General features: G+C 45.5%; 1 protein-coding gene across 2 annotated transcripts in view; it reads right to left on the bottom strand.

The window, feature by feature from the left end:
• LOC138662140 (phosphatidylinositol 3,4,5-trisphosphate 5-phosphatase 2B-like) overlaps positions 1–16,262 on the bottom strand; it is a 148,513-nt gene that overhangs the window by 66,906 nt on the left and 65,345 nt on the right. The window lies entirely within an intron of this gene.

The following is a 16,262-nucleotide window of genomic DNA, read 5'->3' as shown; positions in this document are numbered from 1 at the left end:
TTTTGTTTTATAATGTGTCAAATCTTTTCTATTATTGAAAGGTCTGGACTGCAGGCAGCCGGTTCATCACCTCAACTCTTCTTCTGCAAAGCCATGCTGTTGTGATGGATGCAGTATGTGGTTTAAAATTGTCTTGCTGGAATATTCAAGGCCTTCATTGAAATGGATGTTGGCTGGATGGGAGCACATGTTGTTCTAAATCCTCTCTATAATGCTCAGCATTGATAGTGTCTTCCAGGATGTGTAAGCTGACCATGCCATAAACAATAATGTAACCCCATATCATTAGAGATGCAGGAACTGTGTGCTGATAACAAGCTGGATGGTCCCTCTCCTGTTGAGTCCGCAAGACAACATGTCCATGATTTCCATAAAGAATTTACAATTTGGATTCATCTGACCACATAACAGTTTTCCATTTTACCTCAGTCCATTTTTGGTTAGCTTTTGACTTGAAAAGAAGGCAATGTTTCTGGATTGTGTTCATATATTGCTTCTTTTTTGCATGTTTGAGCTTTAACTTCCATTTGTGGATTGCATGGTATACTGTGTTCAGCGGCAATGGTTTCTTAGAGTATTCTTGAGGCCTTGTACTGATTTGCTACCGTACACATGTAAAGTGCCATTGCCCAAAATCAATATGAATGCACCTCTGCATGAAATTGTAAAATGTACTGTGTGCTGCCTTGTGTGCTTAAGTGTCTTGCCAAATAAAGTGTACAGTGTTTTTAAGAATGTGACTGGTGTCCTTCTCTTGAAGGATTGAGGAGTTAATGGGACCGGCCTGAAGGTAAAGGTACCAATAGCAACGCTGCCAGCATACACTCACACACCCATAACTCTCGTCTTTTCTATAAAACTGTGCCGGGGAGTCGAACTCATTACATTTGCTCATGGCTACCACCCCGGGTACCGTTACAAGTGGCCTTGCGAGAAGAGTGTGAGTTCCTCGCATGGATAAAATGGGGTGAAGAAGACCCATGGCACAGATGGAACAGAGCTGTAATACATGCGGGCCAAGATGTTGGCCAGAAGCATGCACTCCAAGATGGTGACAGGAAGGTTAAGGATTGCCTATCGTGGGAGTGGACGGCACCCAAGAGCGTGAAAATGTGTCCAGCCAACAGGGGTTTCAGCCCGAAGAAGGATATGCCCTGCAGCCAGGATGCAGCCCAGAGTGGGTAGTGCGTACCCGAGGAAGGCGCGGTTCAGTGTGAGGCATGGCTCATCAAGTAGAGGATGGCGAAGGCAGGACTAGTGGACAAAGGCAGGGTCACCAGGAATAAGGTGTGACGCTGTGACTGCATCGGAGGTCCGGCCCAGGAAGAGCCAGAGCCAAACACACAAGAAGTCTGTAGTAAAGGAGCGAATGGCGCCATTTTGTTTGCAGTACTCATCGTGTGAGGAGCTGAAGAAAAACGCTGAGGTGAAGATGGCTTGTAGACACCAGGAAGTGAGTGTCCTTTGGACGTCAAGGAAGATGCAGAAGCAGAGGAGATGTCACATATCATCACTCAAAGGGCTGTGGCATCAGGACCAATGTTTGAGGAGGGGAATTTGACAAACCGATATTCCTACCTGGTCAGGAACCTTAAGGACTGTGCCCTTGGACAAGAAGGGCTGCTACTGTGTCGGCCTGTGGTGCTCTGTTATATATGGACATAAACACTTTGTTCCAGGGTCATGCCGACCCAAAGAAAAAGGAGAAAAAACCTGTTTTGTGGAGAAGCAAAAATTTAATGTTTTTTATTATGTGGTTTTATGCATTATTGTCTTTTAGATTTCCGAATGCTCGAGGACAACTGCAGCACCCCAGGTTACCGGTTGCTGCATTGATGTTGCTTTTCCTTCGGGGAAGGTGATGTCATGCTCAGAGGCAAAGGAGTTCTCTTCACCAGGTAAGGCACACACATGCAACACATTCTGAATCCAGGCCAGGAGGGGGAGCTCAAGACCCGGATTCAGGGGAGCTTCCCTATGCTTTATGTTTCCTGACCTGGAGGAGGAGTTAGTTCAGTTGGAGGGAAACAGAGAAGGAGAAGGACGTCTGGAGCAGACATGAGAGGCCTGGCAGCCACGTGGAGCTGCAGTCTCTGGGAAGGAGTAACCTGTTGGGTTGCATGTGGAGAAGCTGGAAGGGAAGGGGCACAGGAGAGAGACAAGAACCCGAGGGGTTGTTGGAGACAGAGATTGCCAGAGAGGAGCTGGTATTAGAGAGGTGCAGCTGAGCAGACATGGGAGTCTGGAGTTCCTGGCAGAAAGTGGAAGAGAGCAGTGAGAGCGTACCTTGCCAGCAAGCTTAAGGCCGCAGGGACCTCACACACAAGCACTACTCGGAAAGGCTCATGGACCTCTATTGGGAAAAGAGAACTCTAACTTGCCTCTGAGCCGGCCAGACCACCATCAATCCATGCCTGGTACCCTGGACTGTGGCCTGTCACCCACAAGTAAACCAGGTAAAGACTTATCACTTGTCTCCTCCATTTATTCACCGGCTACACCATCTACGCCACACACCATAGGACCCCTGAGGACCCCACTTCACCTGTGGGAAGTGTAACATCTGGCCTGCTGCATCATCACCCAGGAGACTCCTTTAATACTGCGTCGGTCCCCAATACTGACCGAACCCCACAGGTGGCGTCACAACAAACTTTGAAAATTTAACCCCCACTAACGTTGATGCCCAGGGCCACGGACCGGGTTGCAGCCACCGTGACATCCCCCTTCCAGACCGGACCCGGTACCGAGTACCCCACTGCCCTGTGGGCGCGTCACAACCATCATTAAAGAGAGAGGAATGTAAGGAGGTGGTTGAGCTGTCATAAACCTCTCCCCTGAAGACACCATTGAGTTTAATGTAAATGTGTGAAATATGTTTTCTTGTAATAATAAGTGTTAGTACTCCAGCCCACAAGGAAATTAACGGTCACAAGACAAGTGAAAGGTTAAGTTTTGCCCAGCAATAATCGACAGAGAATAGATACAGGTGTGTGAGAGGTAACTATTAGGACAGCCCATAGTGGGTAGGAGCATTTAGAATCTCTGAGTAGTTAGAGATTTTGCAAGAAGTTCAGTCAGAGACTTTAAGTTAAGAAAAGAGTCTGGAGAGCATCAAAGCTTGTGTGGAGCTGAGAGGCACAAGGCGACAAGAACCATCACAAAACTGTAGAGACAACTGAGATCCAGTTCAGCAGTCAAGTGAGTGAAACCTATTAGTGGGAATATAAATAGAAAAAGTGAGTCCAGTGTTGACCAGATATGGGGGGCCCTGTGAAGGAAGAGTGCTGCCCAGGTGAGGACACAGAAGAGGGAATCAGCTCTAAGAGCATCCCTTGTAAGGGATCACAGACTGTTGTTTGGGTGCAGGGTTCACAGAGTAACATATCAACCCGTGTGTCCCTGCACAAGGAAGATAGATGTTTATCTCATTTGATCTGCTTGTTTACCATCCACATGTAAAGTGCCGCCACCCAAAACCGACAAGAATATACTTCTTTATGAAACAGAAGAAGTTGTAACGTGTACTGCATGCTGTCTTGTGTGCTTAAGTGTATTGCCAAGTAAAGAGTGCCTTGTTTTCAAGAACGTGCCTGGTGTTCTTCTCTTGAAGTCTATTTTACCTTGTGAGGAGTGAAATCGGACCTGTCTGAAGGTGAACGTACTGTAGGGGTTTTACTCACTTGGGTGCAACGGGAGGAAAACAGGAGGCTTGTTCCTTTAAAAGTTCATAGGGGTTTATTACTTCATAAACTCCAGAAGCAAAACAGAAATTAAACAGCCTTTAGGTCAGGCAAAACAAAGTATTAATGTCCATAGCAGGGCTCTGCTCCTCCAGGCCTGTGGGCACACAGGCTGGGGTAATGTCCGGTACTCAGGCTCAGTCTGGAGCCACACACACAGAAGGCCTTCTCCCTCCCAACACACAGACCCTATGCCAAACATTCTCCATCATATAGGCTGTAACCACACCCTGAGGTGAGGTATGTAGGTGGCCAAACCCGCCCATCTCTCATAGCTACCCAGTTCCAGGTGCACCAAACGAGCCTCTTAGTGCTCACGAGCATTAAAAAAGATACTCGGGGTTACATCACTGGGCGCAGCCATCTCTGTGACACATACCTTCCATCGACTACACGGCCATTAGCCTCCTTACAGTACCAATAGCAACACTGCCAGTATATACTCACACACCTAGAACTTTCGTGTTTTCTGTAAGAACATGCCATGGTGTCGGACACATGACTCTCGTCCATGGCTACCACCCTGGGCACCATCACAATTATGCACTGTGAATTGTGGGATAGTCAAAGTCTTTGCAATTTTACACTGAGGAACATTTTTCTGAAGTTGTTCCACAATTCTTAAAATCAGTTTTTTACTGATTCATGAATGTATAGCCATCTTTGCTTCTGAGAGACTCTGCCTCTTTAACCCCTAACTAACATCCACCGTACATGTACAGCACAAGTTAGTAGATGGTATATAGCGCAGTCTCATGGGGTGAGCTCGCCTCACACCCAGCAGATATTGGCTGTGACACACAGCCAGGACTTGCCTCTGACAGCAGTTTATATGTCCAAAAAGTCCCTTATATAATAATAATAATAATAATCTTTATTTTTATATAGCGCTAACATATTCCGCAGCACTTTACAGTTTGCACACAATATCATCTCTGTCCCTGATGGGGCTCACAATCTAAATTCCCTATCAGTATGTTTTTGGAGTGTATATGTACTCAGGGCCGGCGTCAGCACCCGGCACAGCGGGCAAATGCCGGGGCACTGGGGAGAGAGGGGGGCCCATTCAAGCTGTCATAGATACAGCTGGGAGAGCAGGAGATAACATGCTCTCTCCGCCTACAAAGTCACTGCTGGCTGCGTTCTCTTAACCCTTATGTGCCAGCTCTGACACAAGCATCTTATCACTCAGTGAGTGCAGCCAGGCAGGCACACATAGGGGTTAAGAGAAGGCAGCCAGTGTGACATTGTTTGTGGGGGGAGAGAGCACGTTCTCTGCTCTGCTCTCCGCCCCTGGCTGGCTGCTGTGCTGCTGAAGTTATGAGGCAGATTCAGGAGGAGCTCCTAGTCCTACCAATGCATGAGTGAGTGGCGCTGCTATATACTATGTTGGCTGCTATATACTACGTGGGCTGTGCTATATACTACATGGGCTGCTATATGCTACGTGGGCAGTGTTATATACTACATGGCTGTGTTTATATGCGATCATGAATCGGGGTATGTGTTAAAGGGGGGGCCCACTGAGACTCTTTCGCCCGGGGCCCTCAAAAACCTGGAGCCGGCCCTGTATGTACTCAATAATTCATAATTAAATACTTCACTAGGTGTAGAGGACATCTGCGTCTATTACTGGCTCTGTCGACGTTGAGAAATAATAGCACGTGCGCAAAGAAACCAAAATGAAGTTGGATTCAAAGAAGTCTATCCGCATGCGTCAACATGCGTGGACAGCATTCACAAGGAGGGCTGGCTCCAAGTTTTCCTGGGCCCCAGGCAAAAGAGGCCTCTTTAACACAGAGCGCAATTCATGATGCACAGATATGGCAGAGAAATATAGGTATAGTACAATGCCAAAGATTTCACTTCTTACATTATATGAGTCATACTATGAGCTCAGAAACCAGACAGTATAGTCCTCCATACAGTATTATGGGCATCATATATTGCTCCATACAGTATTATGGGCACCGCATAGTACTTCCTGCACTATTATGGGTACCACATAGTGCTCCATACAGAATAATTATATATTGCTATATACAGAATAATGAGTGTTGTGAATTCTGCTCTTTGGTTCCCTCCAGTGGTTGTTGGTGGGAATGCAGTTGTCTCTGACTCGCAGTCCTAGCCAGGTGTATCGGATAATTACAATTCTGACTGGGATATTTATGTGTGCTGGATCCTTTAGCCCTGGCCAGTTGTCAATGTTTCTTTGGAAGTATTGGTTCTCTGCCTGGCCTCACCTGCTTAGCTGCCAATTTCAGCAAAGATAGTGTTTTGTTTTTGTATCTGTGGCACACTGTTGTGTGCTTGTTTCAGTTTATTCCTGCTCTGTTTGTAGGATTCACTGGAGTTGCAGATATACGCTCCTACATCTTTAATTAGATGTAGGAAGTTTTTGTATATTCTGCTGTGGATTTTTTGAAGGGTTTTAATACTGACCGCACAGAACTCTGTCCTATCCTGTCCTATCTAGCTAGAGTGGCCTCCTGTGCCAAATCCTGTTTTTTCTGCCTGTGTATGTTTTTTCCTCTCCGACTCACCGCCAATATTTGTGGGGGGCTGTCTATCCTTTGGGGATTTTCTCTGAGGCAAGATAGTATTACAATTTCCATCTTTAGGGGAATTTAGTCCTCCGGCTGTGACGAGGTGTCTAGGTGTGTTAGGTACACTCCACGGCTACTTCTAGTTGCGGTGTTAAGTTCAGGGTTGCGGTCAGTATAGTGGCCACTTTCTCCAATGAAAGTTCTCATGCAGCTCCAAGGTCACCGGATCATAACAGTACAACTGGCCCGCAATGAGTTAATTGCATCTCAGAAGAAGGGAATCTGTTTTGTCTTCTCCTCCCTCTTTATCTCTGGGTGGCTGAGTCTTGTGCTAGCATGAATGTTCAGGAATTAGCTTCTCGTGTAGACCAGCTTGCTGCTAGAGAGGGTATTTCTGATTACATTGTTCAGACTCCTGCTTTAGAACCGAAGATACCTACTCCTGATTTGTTTTTTGGTGACAGGTCCAAATTTTTTAGTTTTAAAAACAACTGTAAACTGTTTTTTGCATTGAAACCTCGATCCCCCGGTGATTCCATTCAACAAGTTAAAATCATTATTTCCCTGCTGCGTGGTGATCCACAGGATTGGGCATTTTCCCTGGAATCTGGGGATGCTGCTTTGCTTAATGTAGACTCCTTTCAGGTACTGTATGATGAACCTAATTCGGTGGATCAAGCTGAGAAGACCTTGTTGGCCCTGTCTCAGGGTCAAGAGGCGGCAGAATTGTATTGTCAGAAATTCAGAAAATGGTCTGTATTGACTAAATGGAATAATGATGCTTTGGCGGCAATTTTCAGAAAGGGTCTTTCTGAATCCGTTAAAGATGTTATGGTGGGGTTTCCCACACCCTTCAATCTGAGTGATTCTATGTCTCTGGCCATTCAGATTGACCGGCGCTTGCGGGAGCGCAGAACTGTGCGCGCTATGGCGTTATCCTCAGAGCAAATTCCTGAGCCTACGCAGTGTGATAGGATTCTGTCTAAAACAGAACGACAAGGTTTCAGACGTCTCAATAGGTTGTGTTATTATTGTGGCGACGCTTCGCATGTCATTTCTGTCTGCCCTAAGCGGACCAAGAGGATCGCCAGTTAATTTACCATCAGTACTGTACAACCTAAATTTCTGTTGTCTGTGTCATTGATCTGTTCGTTGTCATCATTTTCTGTCATGGCGTTTGTGGATTCAGGCGCCGCCTTGAACTTAATGGACTTTGAGTTTGCCAGGCGTTGTGGTTTTCCCTTGCAGCCTTTGCAGAACCCTATTCCTTTAAGGGGCATTGATGCTACACCCTTGGCTAAAAATAAGCCCCAGTTTTGGACACAGGTGACCATGCGCATGGCGCCAGCCCATCAGGAAGATTGTCGATTTCTGGTGTTGCATAATTTGCATGATGCTATCGTGCTGGGTTTTCCTTGGTTGCAGGTACATAATCCTGTTTTGGATTGGAAGTCCATGTCTGTGACTAATTGGGGTTGTCAGGGGGTTCATAATGATGTTCCTCTGATGTCTATCGCCCCTTCTCCCTCTTCTGAAATTCCGGAGTTTTTGTCTGATTTTCAGGATGTATTCGATGAGCCCAAGTCCAGTTTCCTTCCACCACACAGGGACTGCGATTGTGCTATTGACTTGATTCCAGGCTGTAAGTTTCCTAAGGGCTGACTTTTCAACCTTTCTGTACCTGAACATGCCGCCATGCGGAGCTATATTAAGGAGTCTTTGGAGAAAGGGCATATTCGGCCATCTTCTCCACCATTGGGAGCGGGGTTCTTTTTTGTTGCTAAAAAAGATGGTTCCTTAAGACCCTGTATTGATTATCGCCTCTTGAATAAGATCACGGTCAAGTTTCAATATCCTTTACCTTTGCTTTCCGATTTGTTTGCTAGGATTAAGGGAGCTAGTTGGTTTACTAAGATTGACCTTCGGGGGGCTTATAATCTTGTTCGTATTAAGCAGGGTGATGAATGAAAAACTGCGTTTAACACGCCCGAGGGCCATTTTGAATACCTTGTGATGCCATTCGGACTCTCTAATGCTCCATCTGTTTTTCAGTCCTTCATGCATGATATCTTCCGGGATTATCTTGATAAATTCTTGATTGTATATTTGGACGATATTTTGATTTTTTCCGATGATTGGGAGTCTCATGTGCAACAGGTCAGGATGGTATTTCAGATCCTTCGTGACAATGCCTTGTTTGTGAAAGGGTCTAAGTGTCTTTTTGGGGTGCAGAAGGTTTTCTTTTTGGGCTTTATTTTTTCTCCCTCGTCTATAGAGATGGATCCGGTTAAGGTTCAGGCCATTCATGATTGGATTCAGCCCACATCCGTGAAGAGCCTTTAGAAATTTTTGGGTTTTGCTAATTTTTATCGCCGTTTCATTGCTAATTTTTCCAGCGTGGTTAAACCCTTGACTGATTTGACGAAGAAGGGCGCTGATGTGGCGAATTGGTCCCCTGCGGCTGTCTCTGCCTTTCAGGAACTTAAACGTCGTTTTACTTCTGCTCCTGTGTTGCGTCAACCAGATGTTTCTCTTCCGTTTCAGGTTGAGGTTGACGCTTCTGAGATTGGGGCAGGGGCTGTTTTGTCTCAGAGGGATCCTGTTGGTTCCTTAATGAAACCGTGTGCCTTCTTTTCCCGTAAGTTTTCGCCTGCTGAACGCAATTATGATGTCGGCAATCGGGAGTTGTTGGCTATGAAGTGGGCGTTTGAGGAGTGGCGACATTGGCTTGAGGGAGCTAAGCACCGTATTGTGGTCTTGACCGATCATAAGAATCTGATTTACCTCGAGTCTGCCAAACGGTTGAATCCTAGACAGGCTCGATGGTCCTTGTTTTTTTCTCGTTTTGATTTCGTGGTCTCGTACCTTCCGGGTTCTAAGAATATTAAGGCTGATGCCCTCTCTAGGAGTTTTTTGCCTGATTCTCCTGAGGTCTTGGAACCGGTCGGTGTTCTGAAAGAAGGGGTGGTCCTTTCTGCCATTTCTCCTGATTTATGACGGGTTCTTCAGGAATTTCAGGCTGACAAACCTGACCGTTGTCTTGTGGGGAAACTGTTTGTTCCTGACAGATGGACTAGTAGAGTGATTTCTGAGGTTCACTGTTCTGTGTTGGCTGGTCATCCTGGCATTTTTGGTACCAGAGACTTGGTTGGTAGGTCCTTTTGGTGGCCTTCTTTGTCGCGTGATGTGCGGTCTTTTGTGCAGTCCTGTGGGACTTGGGCGCGGGCCAAGCCTTGTTGCTCCCGTGCTAGTGGGTTTGCTTTTGCCATTGCCGGTCCATGAGAGGCCCTGGACGCATATTTCTATGGATTTTATTTCCGATCTTCCTGTTTCCCAGAGGATGTCGGTTATCTGGGTTGTTTGTGACCGATTCTCTAAGATGGTTCATTTGGTGCCTTTGCCTAAATTGCCTTCTTCTTCTGATTTGGTTCTGTTGTTTTTTCAGCATGTGGTCCGTTTGCATGGTATTCCGGAGAATATTGTGTCCGACAGAGGTTCCCAGTTTGTTTCTAGGTTTTGGCGGGCCTTTTGTGCCAAGCTGGGCATTGATTTGTCTTTTTCTTCTGCATTTCATCCTCAGACAAATGGCGAGACCGAGCGAACTAATCAGACTTTGGAGAATTATTTGAGATGCTTTGTGTCTGCTGATCAGGATGATTGGGTGGCCTTTTTGCCATTGGCCGAGTTTGCCCTTAATAATCGGGCTAGTTCAGCTACTTTGGTTTTGCCTTTCTTTTGTAATTTTGGTTTTCATCCTCGATTTTCTTCTGGGCAGATTGAGCCTTCTGACTGTCCTGGTGTGGATTCTGTGGTTGACAGGTTGCAACAGATTTGGGCTCATGTGGTGGACAATTTGGTGTTGTCTCAGGAGGAGGCTCAGCGTTTTGCTAACCGTCGTCGGTGTGTTGGTTCCCGGCTTCGGGTTGGGGATCTGGTTTGGTTGTCTTCCCATCATGTTCCTATGAAGGTTTCTTCTCCTAAGTTTAAGCCTCGGTTTATTGGTCCTTATAGGATTTCTGAGATTATTAATCCGGTGTCTTTTCGTCTGGCGCTTCCGGCCTCTTTTGCTATCCATAATGTCTTCCATAGATCTTTATTGCGGAAATATGTGGAACCCGTTGTTCCCTCTGTTGATCCTCCGGCCCCTGTTTTGGTTGATGGGGAGTTGGAATATGTTGTTGAGAAGATTTTGGATTCCCGTTTTTCGAGGCGGAAGCTTCAGTACCTGGTCAAATGGAAGGGTTATGGCCAGGAGGATAATTCTTGGGTTTTTGCCTCTGATGTCCATGCTGCTGATTTGGTCCGTGCCTTTCATCTGGCTCGTCCTGATCGTCCTGGGGGCCCTGGTGAGGGTTCAGTGACCCCTCCTCAAGGGGGGGGTACTGTTGTGAATTCTGCTCTTGGGTTCCCTCCAGTGGTTGTTGGTGGGAATGCAGTTGTCTCTGACTCGCAGTCCTGGCCAGGTGTATCGGATAATTACAATTCTGACTAGGATATTTAGGTGTGCTGGATCCTTTAGCCCTGGCCAGTTGTCAATGTTTCTTTGGAAGTATTGGTTCTCTGCCTGGCCTCACCTGCTTAGCTGCCAATTTCAGCAAAGATAGTGTTTTGTTTTTGTATCTGTGGCACACTGTTGTGTGCTTGTTTCAGTTTATTCCTGCTCTGTTTGTAGGATTCACTGGAGTTGCAGATATACGCTCCTACATCTTTAATTAGATGTAGGAAGTTTTTGTATATTCTGCTGTGGATTTTTTGAAGGGTTTTAATACTGACCGCACAGAACTCTGTCCTATCCTGTCCTATCTAGCTAGAGTGGCCTCCTGTGCTAAATCCTGTTTTTTCTGCCTGTGTATGTTTTTTCCTCTCCGACTCACCGCCAATATTTGTGGGGGGCTGTCTATCCTTTGGGGATTTTCTCTGAGGCAAGATAGTATTACGATTTCCATCTTTAGGGGAATTTAGTCCTCCGGCTGTGACGAGGTGTCTAGGTGTGTTAGGTACACTCCACGGCTACTTCTAGTTGCGGTGTTAAGTTCAGGGTTGCGGTCAGTATAGTGGCCACTTTCTCCAGTGAAAGTTCTCATGCAGCTCCAAGGTCACCGGATCATAACAAATGAGCCCCGTATATTGCTCCATACAGTATTATGGGCACCACATAGTGCTCCATACAGAATAATGAGCCTCATATATTGCTCCATACAGTATAATGAGTCCCATATACTGTTCAATATAATTGGCCCCATATAGTGCTCCATATATAATTTGTCCCATATACTGCTCCATATGTAATTGGCCCCATAAGATGCTTCATATATAATGGGCCCCATAGGCACTTTATTCCATACTTATGTCATCTGTATGTTCTGATGAATCATTTATACTGTAGGTACCCTGTAATTTGTTAATACTTTGGCAGAGGAGGGCAGGTGGTCACCTAATTATGAGTACACCTGATTCATATGCATAGTCTATTGGCCATTTAATTGTTTTTATCTTTGTCTTTTTCTTTCACGTTTGTAAAATAAAATTAGACTTTTTGATGATTCCTTCATTCTCCCAAATATACAAATAAATATAAAACTGATAAGGATCCTGCTCAAAGAACTCAAATCTCCATGATTTATAAAAACTGATAAAACATGCTTATATCATACCAAAGGTCATGTCACACTTACCTGAATATAACATGTCCCCAGTTGTCAATGCATTTTCCCCCACAACAGGAAAGAGACAGGGTTCTTCAGGAGAGGAAGGGGACAGGGTTCTCCAGGAGACTATAGCTCAGAGCTTAGCCAAATTGCTACCTTCCATTAGAGGAGCTAGGAACGGAGATGCAAGTGTAGTATACCGTATGTCACATTACGCCATGGGAGAGGTAAAAACTTGCTTCCGCCTCTGTCCCAATCATTGCAGTAACTGGACTCAGCATGCGCTCCAACACACAAAGGTCTAAGGGATAAGGTCTCTCCTTGTGGAGAGTGACATGCCTTGTGGAGAGCGGCCATGCAATGATTCTCTGGGAAATTAAATATGCAAATTGGCTCTTCAGAAAGGAGACAGCCACTTATTGGAGGCAACAATCCTAAAAGTCAATAATGACCTTTTACAGCCAAATCATATCTCATGCTTTGCACGAAGGGGAATCAACACCCCGAAACCCCATGCCTGCAAATTGAGATTCTGGTTTGGTTTTTATCCTAAGTCATATGGCAAGGCTTGTTAAATGTCAATATTGACTTTTTGGATAGTTAATTTTAGTAGGTGGCACTAGTGTTCTGGTCCTCTTCTCTGAAGAGACAGTTCCCAGAACACAAAGATACAGTTTGTGAGCTCTGTTTCCGGCTCCAACCTAGTATCTGTAGCAACCGGAGAAAGCCTGCGCTCCAATACCAGGGTGGAGTGTGGGGACATCACCTCGAATGCCGACACTAAGGCCTCTTTCACATTTCCGTTTCTTGCCATCCGTCGCAATCCGTCGTTTTGGGCAAAAAACGGATCCTGCAAATGTGCTTGCAGGATGCGTTTTTTGCCCATAGACTTGCATTAGCGACGGATCGCGACGGATGGCCACACATCGCGCCCGTTGTGCGACGGATCCATCATGTTTTGGTGGACGCGACGGACAAAAAAAGTTCAATGTAAAGTTTTTTTGCCCGTCACGTCCACCATTTTCGACCGCACATGCGCGGCTGAAACTCCGCCCCCTCCTCCCCGGACTTCAGAATGGGCAGCGCATGCGTTGAAAAACTGCATCCGCTGCCCATGTCATCCCCAAATTTCACAACGTCCGTCGGTACGTCGGCCCGACGCTTAGCGACAGACGCGTACCGACGGGAATGTGAAAGAAGCCTAAGACAGTGGCAATGACGACCAGATGTTTATGTATTGTAGGGATTTCACTCACTCAGGTGTGACGGCTGACACTCAGGAGGCACGTTCCTTTAAAAGTTCACAGGGTTTATTACTTCATAAACCACATGGCAAAATAACAGCAAACAAATAGCCTTTAGCTCAGGAAAAGAAAACAAAGTGTCCAGTCCATCAGGCTCAGTCCTGGAGCCTTCACACACTCAGGAGGGTTTTCGCCTCCACACATATCTGCTGTGTTAAGCATTAGCCTGCCTTATATAAAGCTAACCACACCCAGTAACCCATCACATGATTAGCCATGTGGTCTGACATCACCACAGGTCCTGAAACACATATATATACATGGTTATGTACAACAAAGAAATACTCCGGGCTACATTACAGCAACAAGGCACTTATGTGGCACATACCTCCCGTCGACTACACACCCTTTAGCCATGCTACAGTATATACAGCCAGTAACACAGATACTTTATGTATCTGTATGTCTTGTAACAGTACCACACCTCTACAGCAGGAGGAGATAAATGATCCCTCTCTATGTAATGTCATCCCGAAATTAGTTAAAAACATGGATATAGAATGAAGCCTATTCAGCCAGCAAACTTGCAAAATTAATAGAATTATAGATAAACATAGATATATAATTATCAGTCATAAATGATAATATAAGGCAGTGGCGGGCATACAGGGGCCAAAAGCTGTGAGGGCGGCCCCTTGCCAGATTGCCCTCATCATTTGTGGTGCACTGCGCAGGGAGCGTTCCTGTAGCCCCACTGCTAGCAGTAGAAAATAGCAGCGGAGCAGCAGGAAACCGTCCTCACCGTAAAAACATGTCAGAAGGAAGCTCACCCGAAAATGGAACTTGCAGCAGGACTATGACTATAAACATCACATCTCCCTGGAATTGATTCCAAAAGACCTGCAGCAAATTGCCTTGATATTCTTTATATGTTAAAATAATTTATATTTTACTTCCCATATCAATGTCTCAAGTATTTGTTTTTAAATATTCGCTACATAAAAAGATACTTAAAAAACACTGAAATCTATTACTAAAACACTTATCTGATGTTTAACTTCCATATCCTTTTGTGGTTTATGCAAGAATATTCAATTTCGGCTTGGTTATCATTAAAAGGCTCACTTAGAGGTGGAAATTGCATCACATAGTTTCCTTGAAACATCACGAGATTTCTAACTCTATCACGTCATCTAATATGAGTTGTGAGCTCTGTCTGCATGTATCCATGTGCTACAACACAAGGGCAGATCTCTGCTGCAATCTATGGGTCTGCCATACATTAACCATATAGTCATTAAGCTCTGCATACAAGTTAAGATTTAAATGGCATACATACAAATTATTATATATTTATATACATATAATGAATACATATGTTCTTTTATTAGTTTTAGCCTTTACTAACTGGTATATTATAGTATTGTTTAAATAACCAGTGAGCTGGTTGTACCCCTAGATAAACCTATTCTCTGTGTGATAGCCCTGTATAGACAACACAAGGGTGCACCCTTTATGATGTACAGTACATGTCACAAAGATATAGACAAGGGCATACCGTCCATAGTCATAGATGAATCGTTATCACAATTTCAACGGCATCTGCATCTAGATGCTATTAAATAAAATGGTGGACCAGAGAGCCAAAGCCTCTGTGAGCCACGATTCAGCCTGCACCCCTGTGTCTGAGAGTCAGCACAATGCTTGTGGATCCTTCGTCGTCACACTGTACAGACCCAAGCAGCATGCAAGAAAAATTAGAGTAAATAAGTAGTGTGGTTTTTTTTAAATGTCAGTACTTGTAGGGGCCATCATACTGAGTGTGGGGCTGTGGGGGCCATCATACTGAGTGTGGGGCTGTGGGGGCCATCGTACTGAGTGTGGGGCTGTGAGGGCCATTATACTGAGTGTGGGGCTGTGGGGGCCATCATACTGAATGTGGGGCTGTGGGCGCCATCATACTGAGTGTGGAGCTGTGAGGGCCATCATACTGAGTGTGGGGCTGTGAGGGCCATCATACTGAATGTGGGGCTGTGGGGGCCATCATACTGAGTGTGGGGCTGTGAGGGCCATCATACTGAGTGTGGGGCTGTGAGGGCCATCATACTGAGTGTGGGGCTGTGAGGGCCATCATACTGAGTGTGGGGCTGTGAGGGCCATCATACTGACTGTGGGACTGTGGGGGCCATCATACTGAGAGACCATCATACTGTGTGAAGTTATGTCAGCGCCATGAAACTTGTGTGGGGGTATTTACTTAATGGGGGTCATCAAACAATGTGGGGGCATTATACTGTACATGAGGGGAATGTAGAGTGAAATTATGGAGGAGTATTCACTGGCAATATCATACTTTGTGTGTGGGTGGGTGCATTTTTGGGAGCATCAAACTGAGGGGCTTCAATAGTGGCTTAATTACTACGTATGTAATTCAATACTTGTCCCTCTTCCTGTTTATAAAAGTTGGAAAATATGACCCCACATACTCCACCGAATATTTCTTTTGGTGTGGAGGAATAGCAAAATAAGATGTTTCACTACGGGGTCCTGTGATTTCTATATTCTGTTTTCCTTGTTCAACATTACCAATTTTTTTTATCTTCATCTTTTTATATAACGGCGTTGGCCGTTACTAGGACAAATCCTTTTTGGCCTAAATGTTTGGCCCTGGTAAAATGAAAAAGCCTATACTTACCTCCGATGCCAGTGTTCCAGTGGTGTCGGCACTCGTGCTCCTGGGGCTCTCGTGAGGTTGTTGTGACATGTGAGTCCAGCGCCCAATCAGCACTAGTGTCACTATCTCCACCTTAGAATTAATTGAAGGGAAGTTTGGGCCGCAGCTGATCTCTGACTTCCTCTTCATGATCAATTTGTATGAAGGTGGAGACAGTAACTCCGGCGCTGATTGGGCGCCAAGCTCACGTGTCACAACAACAGAAAGAGAGCCATGGGACTGTGGGTAACGACACCGCTTGAACGGCGCCCGCACGGGGCGTGAGTAAAAGCTTTTTTATTTTATTCGGGCCAAACAATTTAATCAAGAACGGCTTGTCCTAGCAGTGGACAACCCCTTTAATA

This window comes from Ranitomeya imitator, chromosome 2 (genome assembly GCF_032444005.1).
Source record: "Ranitomeya imitator isolate aRanImi1 chromosome 2, aRanImi1.pri, whole genome shotgun sequence".
Taxonomy (NCBI): Eukaryota; Metazoa; Chordata; class Amphibia; order Anura; family Dendrobatidae; genus Ranitomeya; species Ranitomeya imitator.
The sequence above is the reverse complement of the archived record's forward strand: the minus strand, read 5'-3'. Positions and strand labels throughout refer to the sequence as shown.